Raw genomic sequence first — 13,098 nt, forward strand, 5'->3', positions numbered from 1 at the left:
TCAAAAATGAATTGAGGCAGATGTGACATTTTAAATTAAAAGTAAACACACACTATTAAATCAGTTTGCCAGCATGATAGTGCTGCCTTGATACAATTATACAAGGTGAAAGATTTTAACTTTTATTAATAATACTCAGCGACTTGAGCTTAGACTGACATGTATGACCTTAAGACTAAAGTAGTGTATTTTCTAAGCTTTTTTTTTTTTTTTAGATTTAATGACATTCTCGTTACATCCCGACAGCAATCTATACATCAAATGCTCTGACGAAAAAAGAAGAAAAAATCTGAGATCTATGGCAGTTGCAGTTGCAGCTGGGAAATAAGCTCATTCAGTCTTTACTTTACTTTATTCAGCTTGAATGATATAATTGGCTGGCCTACCTGCCACGCTCTGCCCATGCACTCACCGTGCATGACCCCAGTCTTTCACAAGACTGGGCAGATATATCGCTGAAGCTATTAAGATTGGGACTGAAGGAATGGAAGGTGCATTCGTGACGGCTGTTTGGCTGGTGTTTATATGAATGCAGCGTTTAACAGAGTTGTTTATTTATGCATTCTGTGTTGCTCTCATCACTCCTCCCCCCCAGCGCTCTCTCTTGGACTCGTCCTCCAGCAGTCGTCCGGCGGAGTCCATGTGTTTTGGGCAGCGCCTTTGGAGGGAGGCATGAAGGGTGGAGATGGGATTGTTTGGTTGTGTATATCCCAGTTTACTCTCGCTGGTTTCTCCAACATTACCAACTCCAGCAGGAAAGCTGCACCGACCTTGTCTCCTAAAAATTCTGTATATGTAAAACTAATTTGCATCATCTTTTTGCAGGAAACCTAAACATGATTCATTTGGTTTTATCATTAATAATACTAAGAGTAACAGTAATGTTGAGGCCCACACGGCCCTCAGTTAAGGTTAGTGAAAGATCATGATATTGATTTAATAGAGACAAAGTCTGCAGTGATTTTAAGCCTGTTTACTAAGAGGCCGTGTGATTTTGCACTAACAATATGGGATTATACCCACCTTAAACCTTCACCCACATCTAAGCTAATGATAGAGCATCAGCCCCGGGACGATCACGCAGACTCCAGACAGAAAAGCACCAGATGGGTCACATTCAAAATCAGGACCTTCTTGCTGTGAGGCAACAGTGTGCCATCTTCTGAGCCGCCATGAATAATATGATTTGATCATTCATATTATAATATAAGCTGAGGCAGAGAGACGGCGTCAGGATTTGAGGATAAAAAGCCTTATATGTCGGTGCTTAAAGACACCCACTGTTGAGATACTGTCACCCTGCTGCTGGCTTTGTTTACATTGTGACTGATTGGATTGCCTTTCAATCGATTGTCTCATCTGACACGAGGAACAACAGGAAAGTCTTCTGAGAGTGGTCTACATTGATTTTGAGGCTTTGTAACCTCTGACTTTTTCAAGTTTGCAACTGTTGGAGTAGAACCGATGTCTATTTCGAGCTTTGATTCATTGCAAACATGTCAAACGGCTTTGTTAAATATTTCAAGAGCACTCATTTAAGATTGACACCTTGTAATCCTGAATTTTCTAATTAAGCAGAGCCATAAATACACAGTTGATGCTCCTGTTTTTCTCTCTGTCCATCTGTCGACTGGACTTTCCAGTTTTAAACTTGACCAAAGTCACTTCAATAACACAAACACACACACACGCACACACACACACACACACACACACACACCGACTCCCCAGTTACATCTTATGCCTCCTGCAATACACTGATAAGGCCCTCTCTGTCTCTCTCTCCCTGTCTCTCTCATTTTCTTTGTCTCTCTTGCTTTTTCTCCGTCTCTTTTCCATTTTGTCCTGCTTTATTCCATCCATCTCTCTTGTTCTCTGCCTCTCCCTCTGTATCTCTATCTTTGCGTCTCCTCATATCTGCCCATCTCTCCCTCTCTCCCATCCTCCCATCTTCCTCTCTTTCCATTTTTTCATCCCCACTGTACCGTTTGTCCCCATCTCTCGATCTTTCATCTTCTTTTTTCTCAGCGTGATCGCTCAATCTCAGATCAGTCCGAATCCCTGCCGCTCTCTGTCCACTTTGAGAAGACATTAAACATACCTTCTATAATATTCCTGTATATTTCCTGTTTTCTCAAACAACTTTTTAGACTCGTAATGTTTATTTTGGAATTAATTTCAGCTCAGGGCGAGTCAGTTTTACGTCCATTTGCGACACATTTTTTAAGTAAGATATTATTCTATGAGTAGAAAATGTGTCCTGTTGCTTTACAGAAATCTGCTGAGCACTATAGATTTGTCAGAATGTCCTCAAGCAACACATTTTAATGGTCTGTTACACCACAAAGAGGAAAGTACATCGGCTTCAAGTGCTGATATTTACATTTCAAAAAGATTGTACAGTATTTACAAAGGAGATGAATCCTCTGAGGATATTAAGTTAACTCTGTTCACATGTCAGCGTATTACAACAAAACTTGACAAGCACAAACTATCATGTCAAGGTCAAGCTCACACATCATCACACTCACAATGCCGGAGTTCATTAATATTGATCCTCACAGTAATATATGGTCAGCCATTGTACTATATACTGTTAAACACTCAGCGTACATCAGCAAAACCTAAATATATATGACTTTGGAAACAGCTTCTCAGTCAGTACGCTAACACTGGTAACGCTCATGTTAATGCAGTAATACCCACAATTGTTCTCTTAGCTCAGATTGCAGGTATTGTGTTGTTTCACCTGCTGCACTTCCATAATACCTATGATCATAGTAAATAACACCATCCTGGGATCTACTGGTAGAACGTTATTCAGTCTGAACTCAGCCTCCATAGAAGACAAGTTTTTACATTTCCTCACACTTCTCTTCCATCTCCCAGGTGCAAAATGCATCATTTGCTGAACCTCTTGCCGCAAAGGTGACTCAAATTATGTTGACTGCTGTGATTATTTTTGTCTGTGGGGGAAAATTGCTGGAACAAATCAAGCCTGCAGCAGGACAATCAGCAGCTTCTGAGTGTGATCACCACTGCACTTCAGACAGCGCGGCGTCTACCTGTGAGGCACCTCCTTTGCTCGAAGCTCAATCTTGACTGTCTTCTCCAGACAAATGTGCTCATGTTGGAGCTGTTGACGAAACAACCAGTGAAGATTGAATGGCAATATTTTGCTGTTCGCGTGTGGATGGAAAGTTGCGGAACAGACTGATCCTGGCCCTGTTTCTGAGACGTGGGTGCCTTTAGGGATGTCAGTCAGCAGTGCTTTTTGGGCATCCTTTCTGTTCTTCAGTAATATGCAAGTCAAGATACAAGCTTCGAATGTGAGAAGAGACTGCTTTGATAGAATGGTACCCTGTAAACTCAAGTGCATCTTGTTGTATGAGATAATATCAAATCTGCTTAAATTGAGTGCAAAATGGCCTATACATTAGCTGCTAATTGAACTCTTTAAGGCTTCAATAAAACTGGACTTGAATCAGTGGTGAGACAGAGGAAATTTCAAGGATAAGGATACCACTTAGTGCAACATGAAAGAGCATGAGATCTTCCCATTGGCTTCTTTTAAAGCGGAGTTACACTGACACTGGTATCGCGTCGTGATCTCCTGGTAAATAAAAGCAGAGCATTAGCGGTGGAGAATTTCACAGCAATGAGATCAGATAGTCGCGTAAGAGAATGGGAAACAAAAGGAGCCAAGTAAATTTTCTGCCTTTTTTTTTTCTGCGAGTACAATCCAATGTCACTCTAATGGAGAAAATTGAGCAATATCAAATTTTCTTATTTGCAGTAATTGCAGGCTCATCTAAGCCTTGACAAAAAAAGAAAAAGTGTGCTTTTAGTACAGAACCCATGCAAAGATTACTGTCTGAAATGGATGTAAGTCACAGAGTGCAGTCAGTTTTCACCTCACTGCGTGTATGGTCTGAGTTATTGTGCAGCTGGTTGAGCAGTGGTGATGTTCAGCTGGTTAACAGACTCTTGTAGTCTACGTTGGTTACACTAGTCTTTGCTGCGTGAGGCTGCCAGGTTCGCATGTGTGCGGGAACGCTAGCACGTCTTTTTTTTTTTTTGTTCACCTGCCCGCGTTCGCTTTGATGATTCTAGAGACCCCGTTTAAGTTTAACACAGGAAGCTCATTCAGCTGTCACATCTCATTGGCTACATGCGCGCCTCTAAATGGTCCTGCGAGCCAATAAAGTTTACACAAGGTTACGATGTCACAGCAGCTGTTTCCTGAAGAGACGGAGCAAATTAAATGGGCCAGATGACTCAGCAAAATGTTCTCACACGCAGATCGGCACACACCTACGCAGAGACGCGCGCGCACGCACATATGCTGATGTGTCGTCACTCCCACGCAAATACAGCGACAACATGAAGACGCTGAACACTCAAATATGGTCGAAGTGTCACTTTACAACCTACCAGGAACCCTAAATCTGTCTCTCTGGCTTTCTCACACATGCACAGATGTCTTAACATCATTATTGGGGACATCATATACACTTGCATTCCTGGAGACGGCCCCTAACCATAACCATAGGTCTAACCCTAAACCCTAAAATTGAATGGTTGACTTTACAGGGACTTTAGTTTGGTCCCCATAAGGAAGACAAGTCCCCAACAATGTGACTGTGTGAACAGATTTATGTCCCCACAAGTAATACACGTCCACATGCACACACGCACACACACACTTACCCCTCATCTGCACTCAATATGGCTCATAGCACTGAGAACAATGACTATCGCAATGAGTGGCTTGTACAGCTTAACTTGTGCTTTGGTGTGTGTGTATGCGCGCGTGTGTGTGAGCGTATTTGATGTCAGCAGGGTTGATTCACACTCACTTACCCCCCGACAACTGGAATCATACCACCCGCCTCTTGACGAGCTCACATCAACACACACACACACGCAAAGCTAATTAGGAGTCTTCATTATTGTTGGATTATGCTGTTCAGCTCTGCAGCGACAGGCTTTTCTTTACGGGTGGAAAGGAGCTAAGGACTCTTAAGTACATTTAGCATACTGCTAGTTTGACTTAAATAATGGATTTGCGCACAAGATTAACTAATGAAGCAGAGAAGTGTTACCCATATGCAACGCAGCAACACACAGGTCTCCTGTCCTCTTCATGGGTTGTATTCTGTGCTGATATGTTAGTTTTCTTTGATACATTTGAAGCATGTTCACCTCCAAATGAAGCCCGTTCATCCATTTTCTGTCGTTTAAGCAGGTCCAGGTTGTGGTGGCAGCAGGCTAAGTAAATAGCTGCATTGCTTTGCCTATTGGGAGCAATCTGGGTTTAGTGTCCTGCTCAAGGACACCTGAACATGTGGACACGGGGAGCTGGGAATCAAACCGCCAGCTCTGTGATCAGTGTACGACCGCTTTACTTCCCGCCTTTTCCAAGTCATGTCCTCCAGCTCTCCCCGGGGCAGCTTGACACATTGCCAAGCCAGACTCAGTCGATCCCTTCAGTGGATTTTGGGTCTATCCCTGTTATCCTTCTTGTTGGACCCAGAGAACGTTCAGAGGGATACCCAAACCACCTCAACAGAGCAGCACTTCATCTCCAAGCTAACGCAGAGTGACCAGCCACTCTGCGAAGGAAACTCATTTCCTGGTCCAAATAAAGCAGCTTATATAATCCATCTGATCAGTTGACTTATTAGATAACAACCTGTCTGGTGGTCTGAACCCTCTTTCTTTCATTTTCGTGCTCTGTCAGAAAGCGATCTCAGTAATTTATTGGTGAGTGATGACTCAGCAAAAACTACCAAATCAAGACTTACCCTTTAAATGTCGTTTGGTGAAAACCAACCTCCATGATTATTTGACAAAAGCAAATTAAGCTACAAAGTGTCCTTGTACTTGTACCTGGTTGGCATATTCTGAAGGTGTCATTGCTCAAGGGCACTTTGGAAAACTTTGGACCTGAACCTTTCCATTATGTCGGCTGTTACAACCAATCTGCCAAACTCAGCGGATCCTCTCATTGGCTCTCCTTCCTCTCCCCACTCCTCTCCACTCACCCCTCTTCTTCTTCTTCTCTCATAAAGATAAACATAAAGTGAAATATTTAGCATTTTGTGGCTCCAGTGTGTTTCTGCATGTCTCCTTATGTGTGTCCATGTGACAGTAGCTCAGAGCAGATGTGTTTGCCTCTGCTCACGGCGGCTTGGCTGTCTACTTGCGTGGGTGTGTTTGTGTGTACTTTCTATGTGTATTTGTATATGTATGTATTACTTTTGGTCACGACTCTCCTCTTTTGGCTTGTTGCTGCCTCCTTACATCATCAATCCAGAAAGATCTTTAAATCTCTTCAGCTACTTTTAATTAAAAACCGCTTCCGCGTTCAGTGTGTTGCAGAGGTTACTCCTGAGCTCGTCTTAGACAACAAGTCCTCCACATAGTGTGGTGCATTTCACAGAGAAAGAGGTTGGCCTGAAGGTGGAGAAACAGAAAGGTGGTTAGTTTAATCCGACAGTAACTGAAGGATGTGCTCCAGCTGTGAACTGGAGGGTGGCTGGTGGTACACCTCTGATGCTTATTCACCATCTCAAAGTGGCAAAGTGCCCTTGAACAGGGTGTTGACACTTCCTGAAATGGTGCTGCACTGTGGATGACCCTTCTCTCTGACGCAGGGATCTTTAAAATCTCCAAACTCGCCTTCTATGCAAAACAGCGTTTTTTACAGATGGAGCAGGAGTCAAAACCTGATAGCACCTGGGCAGTCCTGACTTTATCTAGCTGCGTGACTAACAGTGCAGGATAAACTCCACATAGCTATTGCAGTCCAGCTCCGATGACAGTCAAGCTGTGCAGAACGACAGCCACGCTGTGCAGTGTCCAGCATGACTCTCAAGATGCTAGCAAAGCATTAATGGCAACAGAAGCATGTGCTTTGTTATGCTTATGACTATAATCTTGCCAGCATGATATTTTATGGTGGAGTACGCATGCTGCAGTTTCGCAAGCAGCCTGCCAAAAAAGCCACAGTAGATAGCAAGGGAACGAGCAGCTGGCTGCTGAGACAGATTTGATTTGGAGAAGGTGGCGGCTTGAAGAAAAATGTCTTGATGCTGCTCCAGAGAACGGATCAGTCAGATTTTTATGCCAGATTCTGTTTTAATGGGGCTGCTCCAACGCTCTGGTCTGTGCTAATATCGAATGTATGAAGACGGGAATCGAATCGAGTGGAACAAACCTTTGCTTTGTTGAGAGGCAACAGCGGACTTATTTATTTTACAGTATGTGTTTTGCTGGTTTGAAAGGCAGAGATCAGATGCTCTGTATGTGATGCTGACGTGCAAAGAGTTGGGCTGTGTCTCGCATGATGTACTGACTGCTGATTCAACTGTAAAGAACTTATAAGACACAGCATGAGGGATTGCTCTCCACTGCAGTGTGGATTAAATTTTCAAGACATTCACATTTGCTTTAAACTTTTGGAAAGAAAAAGCAAAAGAAACCACATATAGAAGTCATTTATAATCGTATAAGATATTGAGTGTCAGAGAATATGAAATCCCAAGACAAGCTTACTCTGCAGCTCTGATGGGGGAAAAAATATATTCTGCAAGTGTGTATGTATGTGTCAGTGTTAGGCCCTCAGGTGTCAGCTACCCTAGTTTAAGGTGTGATGCACGCACACACAGTTAGATAGCATCACTCCTGAGGGGCAAAGTTGTGCTGACCAGATGAGTCGGTTTCCTTTCATCTCGGGCGTGTTTGGCTGGTTTTGGTTGTGGCTTTGGCTGTGTAAGTGTGATTTTATGTTCTACTTTGTGTGCGTGTGTGGTAATGTGTTTCAGGGGTCCTACTGGGTCATGAGCCTATGATGACTCAGCACTTTGAGAACTTTTCTGCTGTGGAATATGAGCAAGCGCTCGAAAGCTGCTGCTAAGTTTCTCTAAATTCCAACAAAATGACTTTTCTTCATTTCAGAAACAGGACGACTCGGTAAGTGAAAGACAGCTGAATCAGTTTTTCAGTAAGCCCTGCTTCACATTTCTCTCTGTTCTAAACTATTTAAAACAGTTTTCATCATATCCAAGACATGTTTGCTAATGAATTGAAACTGAGCCCCACAGTCATTTACCCATTTCAGTGAAATCAAATTCTTTCTGCGAGAAACGCAGCGATCAAATACGCTTTTATTATTGTGTGAGTAATCTCATCTCCCCTTTTCATGCTTTTTTTATTGTCTATTTGTATGAGTCATTTCATTGTAATCTTTTCCTGCAATGAAAACTAATACAGTAATTACTTTTTATTACTCCTTTGTTGTTTTGAGTTGACTTTATCTACATAAAAACAGTTCAAATCTTCTGTTTCTTGCCTGTCGTATTTTTGCACAGTATTTGTGTGTATGTCCTGGTGCTGGTGTGTGTGTGTTTCCCTTTCAGAGTCTCAGAAAACTGCGGCTGAGATGAAAGTAGTAAAGAGATGGAAGAGAAATATTCATTTAGTTCTGTCTCCCACAATCCCTCTGTCTGTTTCAGGCCCATTGCCAGCTCTCTCTTTCTCTCTGTCTGCCTGTTTCTCTCTGTTCCCCTCTCTTTGTGTCTTCAAGGTAAAAAGCTGCTCCCTCTCTCATTATTTGTGCGACTCTTTGTGTGTGTGTGTGTGTGTGTGTGTGTGTGTGTGTGTGTGTGTGTGTGTGTGTGTGTCAGAGAGAGTTTAGGTATATGTGATTGTGATTGTGTGTGTGTCAGAGAGAGAGAGAGAGAGTAGATTTAGGGGTGTGTGTGTGTGTGTGTGTGTGTGTGTGTGTGTGTGTGTGTGTGTGTGTGTGTGTGTGAAACAGAGAGAAGGAAAGATAGTTTGAGCCTGTGAGTCAATATTGCTGACCTCGTTGCAGTTACACACTTTCTCATTTTTTGCTCAACCAATTTACTGTGATACATACATGCATGCACACACACACACACACACACACACACAGTATATACTGTACCAAGTATTCACAAAAACGCCTGTGGCTTCGAGCAAGAAAAAAGATCCATCCATACGTCCATATTCTATACTGACTATCCCTTTTCAGGGTTGCGGGGGGGCTGGAGCCTATCCCAGCTGTCAACGGGCGAGAGGCGGGGTACACCCTGAACCGGTCGCCAGTTGATTGCAGGGCAACATACAAAGACAAACAACTGTTCATGCTCACACTCACACCTAAGGACAACTTAGAGTCACCAGTTAACCTAATGAGCATGTTTCTGGTCTGTGGGAGGAAGCCGGAGAGAACCCACGCATGCACAGGAAGAACATGCAAACTTCACACAGAAGGCGAAGGGGGATCGAACCGGCGACCTTCTTGCTGTGAGGCACGCGCACTACCTGCTGTGTCACCGTGCCGCCCAAGATCCATACAGTTAACACAAATCTCAATTAATGTTTCGTGGTAACTCGTCTTAATTTTTGCATAAACTTTATTTAATTCATTGATTGTTTGTGGTTGAAATATGCATCGAATTGGAAGGCAGGAGTGCCTTTGCATGGATTTCACATTGGAAACCGCTCTTAACCTTCATTTGCAGCATTATTACATTTTGACAGAAGTGCCTCTGAAGCGTTTTTAGATGTGAGAGAGGAATGAGAAGCAAGAGGTTAATGCGATTCATGAAAAGAATATATAACAACGTGGAGTAAAGTTTGGCATGGCGGATACAATGCAAGGAGGAAATGAGCCGAGAATTCTCGTGAAACGAGAGAAAGGCGGTGATAAGAGAACAGGATGCACTTCCCGGAGAGGAGGAATGAAAGAAAGGCAGACAGAGAGCAGAGCACAGTGTGGTACACTCCAGAGAGAGATGTGGGGAAAAGAGAGAGAACGGGAGACCATACTCATGAGACAGTGGAAGAAAATGAGGAAGCGAGACGAAATGCTTTGATTTACACATTTAAACATTCATAGCGATCTTCAGGGAAGCAAAAAAACCACACCACAGTGCTGTTAACATGTTGCCAGTGCGAAGAGAGAAAGCAGAGCTTGCAACATGCCTCCTGCTAGAAGCCTCCAGCGACTCGACGCAGCTTCCACACAGGAAATCAACCCAATAGCCACAGGCTAAAGGATTGATAATAACAGCGCCGTGTTCATCAAAAGCTTCAATTCACAGAATCTCGACTGGAATTTAGGTGAAAGCGCTGCACGCGTTCTCATGTCTGGCGTCTGAGGAAAGCAGGGCAGAGAGGATGAATGGATTGTGGGTGTGTGTGAAGTGGGGGAGGCTTGGGGGAAGAGAGAAAATGTATATGTTGAGAAGCGAGAAAACATGCTTAGCAGAGGATGCTCCCGGGGCCTCACACATGCACAAACACACACTTACATGTATGTTTTCACACACACACACCTCGCACACGTAGCTGATGTTTCAAAGTGAAGCCGTTCAGGACGGTGAAGTAAAGTCAGAAGTGGTGGTATTATCCAGGTCTGAGTTGTTTTTAGCTGCATGGATTCTTCTGTTGCACAGTTCGCTTTATTTTTCGCCTCCTGGTATCCTGCGGTTCACTGACACTCCTTCAGACTGCATTGGAGCATCGATTGTTAATTTTTGACACCCTGCACCGTCACGCCCCCGACAGTCTTGCACATAACTTTGATCCTGCTCGTGTCACTACAGCAGCATGCAGAACTTATTTGAGTGTGCAAGGGGAGATTTTTTTCTCCAGTTTTTTGTCTGCTTTCTCATTATCATTATCCACTTTTTGACCAAGACCGTCTGACCTTGTCCTCCTAACGAAAACTGATCATTTTCTTACGATTTCAGGAATCCACTCTCTTTTTTCGAGCAGCTTTTACTGCACTGATGTTCTCTATTCCCCCTGCCTTCCCCATGCTGGGAAGTTGTTTCCTGCTCGGCTCACACCATCAGTGATTCTTAACTTGTCCTACCTCCTATTGTCTTTACCTCTGTCTCTCTCTGCATGACCTCAATTCACAAGCAAGCTCACATCTATTGCTCTCTCTGCATCTCCCTGCGTCTCTAGCCAGGTGTAGCTGTGTTGAGCTTCAGGCTAATGTGTGTGAGCAGCACGTGTGTGTGTGGGGGGGGGGGCCTTATGAAGCATGTTTGTAGTATGTGTGTGCGGGTTAGACCTTCTGTTTTTCTCTCCTCTCTCTGTCCTCAATTCCCCATCCAGCCCTCACCCCTCCCTTTTTTTTTTCCACTTTCTTTCCACTTACTCTCCTTTTTGTCTCTTTTCACAGCATGCATGTGTTTCTCTCGCCAGGTGTATTTTGTTTTGAGCTTCAGGCTAATGTATGTGTGCGAGTGAGAGGGAGGATGCCCTAGTTCTTGCACTAAAACTAGAGGGGCAAATCAAACAAACTGCAATCAAGGCAGTAGCATTAAAATCCTTATGCAGAAAAACTGTAATGTCTATGTGTATGTCTCATGTGTGTCCTTGAGTGCTTGTGTGTGTGTGTCTATGTATGACTGCGATCACCCCTCCCTTCCAGCTGTCATCGCCGCTCCCACAGAGTCACTCACTGGCGACCAACGCCCTAGTGGTGCAAAAGTAATTGGAAGAAATTCCATTAATCAAGTGATCTGCTTCCTGGTGTTATTTGGTCTAGTCTGGGAGGTTCTTGTGTGCAATTTCCCACCGTGTCGTAAGAAATTCCCTCCAGCAGACACTTCAAATGCAGCAAAGGCTTGTGAGAAGGGAGCGTAATGGGAAATGTTGATGGAAAAGCTGAATTAGTGGAGTCTCCGGGGGGAGCCAGTGGAATGCCGTGCTGATGGCTGTTATCATAATGCATTTATTCAGTATGATATCTATAGGAGAAAATCCACATAGGTTGCCTTAGACTCGCGGGACGAAAAAGCAGCCAATCAGCTTGAATGTTAATTAAATATATGGGTCATTGTCCAATCATCAGGGGTGTGATTTGGCCTCATCAGTTGATTATGGATCCAGTGATTGTAGTTGTCTTATAATTAGCCTTCAGAGATAGTTACTGAGAGTCACTGAGCATATGGCTGACACTTACTTAGGAGAATAAGCAAGAACTGATAGTAAAAGCCAACAGTAACATTAGTAAAAGAGATGAGTATTTATGAGGCAGGGAGAGAGGCGCGAGCGATGGTGAGCACAGAGCTGTAATCCTAAAGACCTAAAGTGGCTGAGCATCTGAATATTGCACCCATGTGTGACTGTTCCACGTCTTAACAAAGCCACAGACATTAAAGGAGGAGTAAAACACTTATTTGCTCGCTTGCCCAGAGAGCAAGAAGATGCACCCAGGAGAGAGTTAGCTTAGCTTAGCACAATGACTGGAAACAAGCAGCAGAGTGAGCTTTAGAAGTGCTAGCAGGTGGATTTTCTTACATTTGGATGTGTCTTTTCCAGTCTTTGTCTAAGCTAAGCTAACTGGCTGTTGGTTTAGCTACATATTGATCATGACAGTGATATTGATCTTCTCAACTCTGAATAAGGGTATTCTCAAGTGACTGTATGTCCAGGCGGACAGCATGACAGCTCCTTCAAGGTAAAGCCAGAACACCTTGATCGCCCCCTGGTGTCTGGCTGCAGTATAGCGCTTAAATCCCAACCTCTCCATGGAAGTGGATGGGATGTGGGCCAAACTACAGAATCAATGTACATGCCAAATAATAGATGGTTTCGACTTTCTAGTTCATCCTAGAGATGTGAGGTCAGGGTGTTGTTTAGGCAAGTCAAGTTCTTCTGCACAAACCTGGAAAATTACGATGACCTGGAGGGTGAAAACGCAGTGGCCTGGAGGGGGAAATGCTGTTATGTCTTGACCCTCAGGGCCACCATAGGATTTTTTTTTTCTTTTAACACCACACTTTCATCATCACCTCTGAATTTTGAGGAAAGCCTTCCTCAAACTTTTCCCTCAAAGATGGCAGCAACTAAAATACGACTGTGCTGTAGCATTACGACTTTTTTTTATGTTGGCCCTGAGAGGCCAACAGCAAATCATCCAAAACAGCCCCGGATGAGAGGTACACATAGAGGCCGTAGCACAACAAAATGCTGTATTTTAGTGGTCAATATTGATTATTAGGGTTTATATATCAGACAGGAGTAACATTTTAGATAAACACATAA

At 43.6% G+C, this 13,098-nt stretch overlaps 1 protein-coding gene across 1 annotated transcript in view; it reads left to right on the forward strand.

Moving 5' to 3' along the window:
* csmd3b (CUB and Sushi multiple domains 3b) overlaps window positions 1–13,098 on the forward strand; it is a 324,934-nt gene that overhangs the window by 26,825 nt on the left and 285,011 nt on the right. The gene's annotated exons all lie outside the window — the stretch shown is intronic.

Source organism: Chaetodon trifascialis, chromosome 17 (genome assembly GCF_039877785.1).
Source record: "Chaetodon trifascialis isolate fChaTrf1 chromosome 17, fChaTrf1.hap1, whole genome shotgun sequence".
NCBI classification, from domain to species: Eukaryota; Metazoa; Chordata; class Actinopteri; order Chaetodontiformes; family Chaetodontidae; genus Chaetodon; species Chaetodon trifascialis.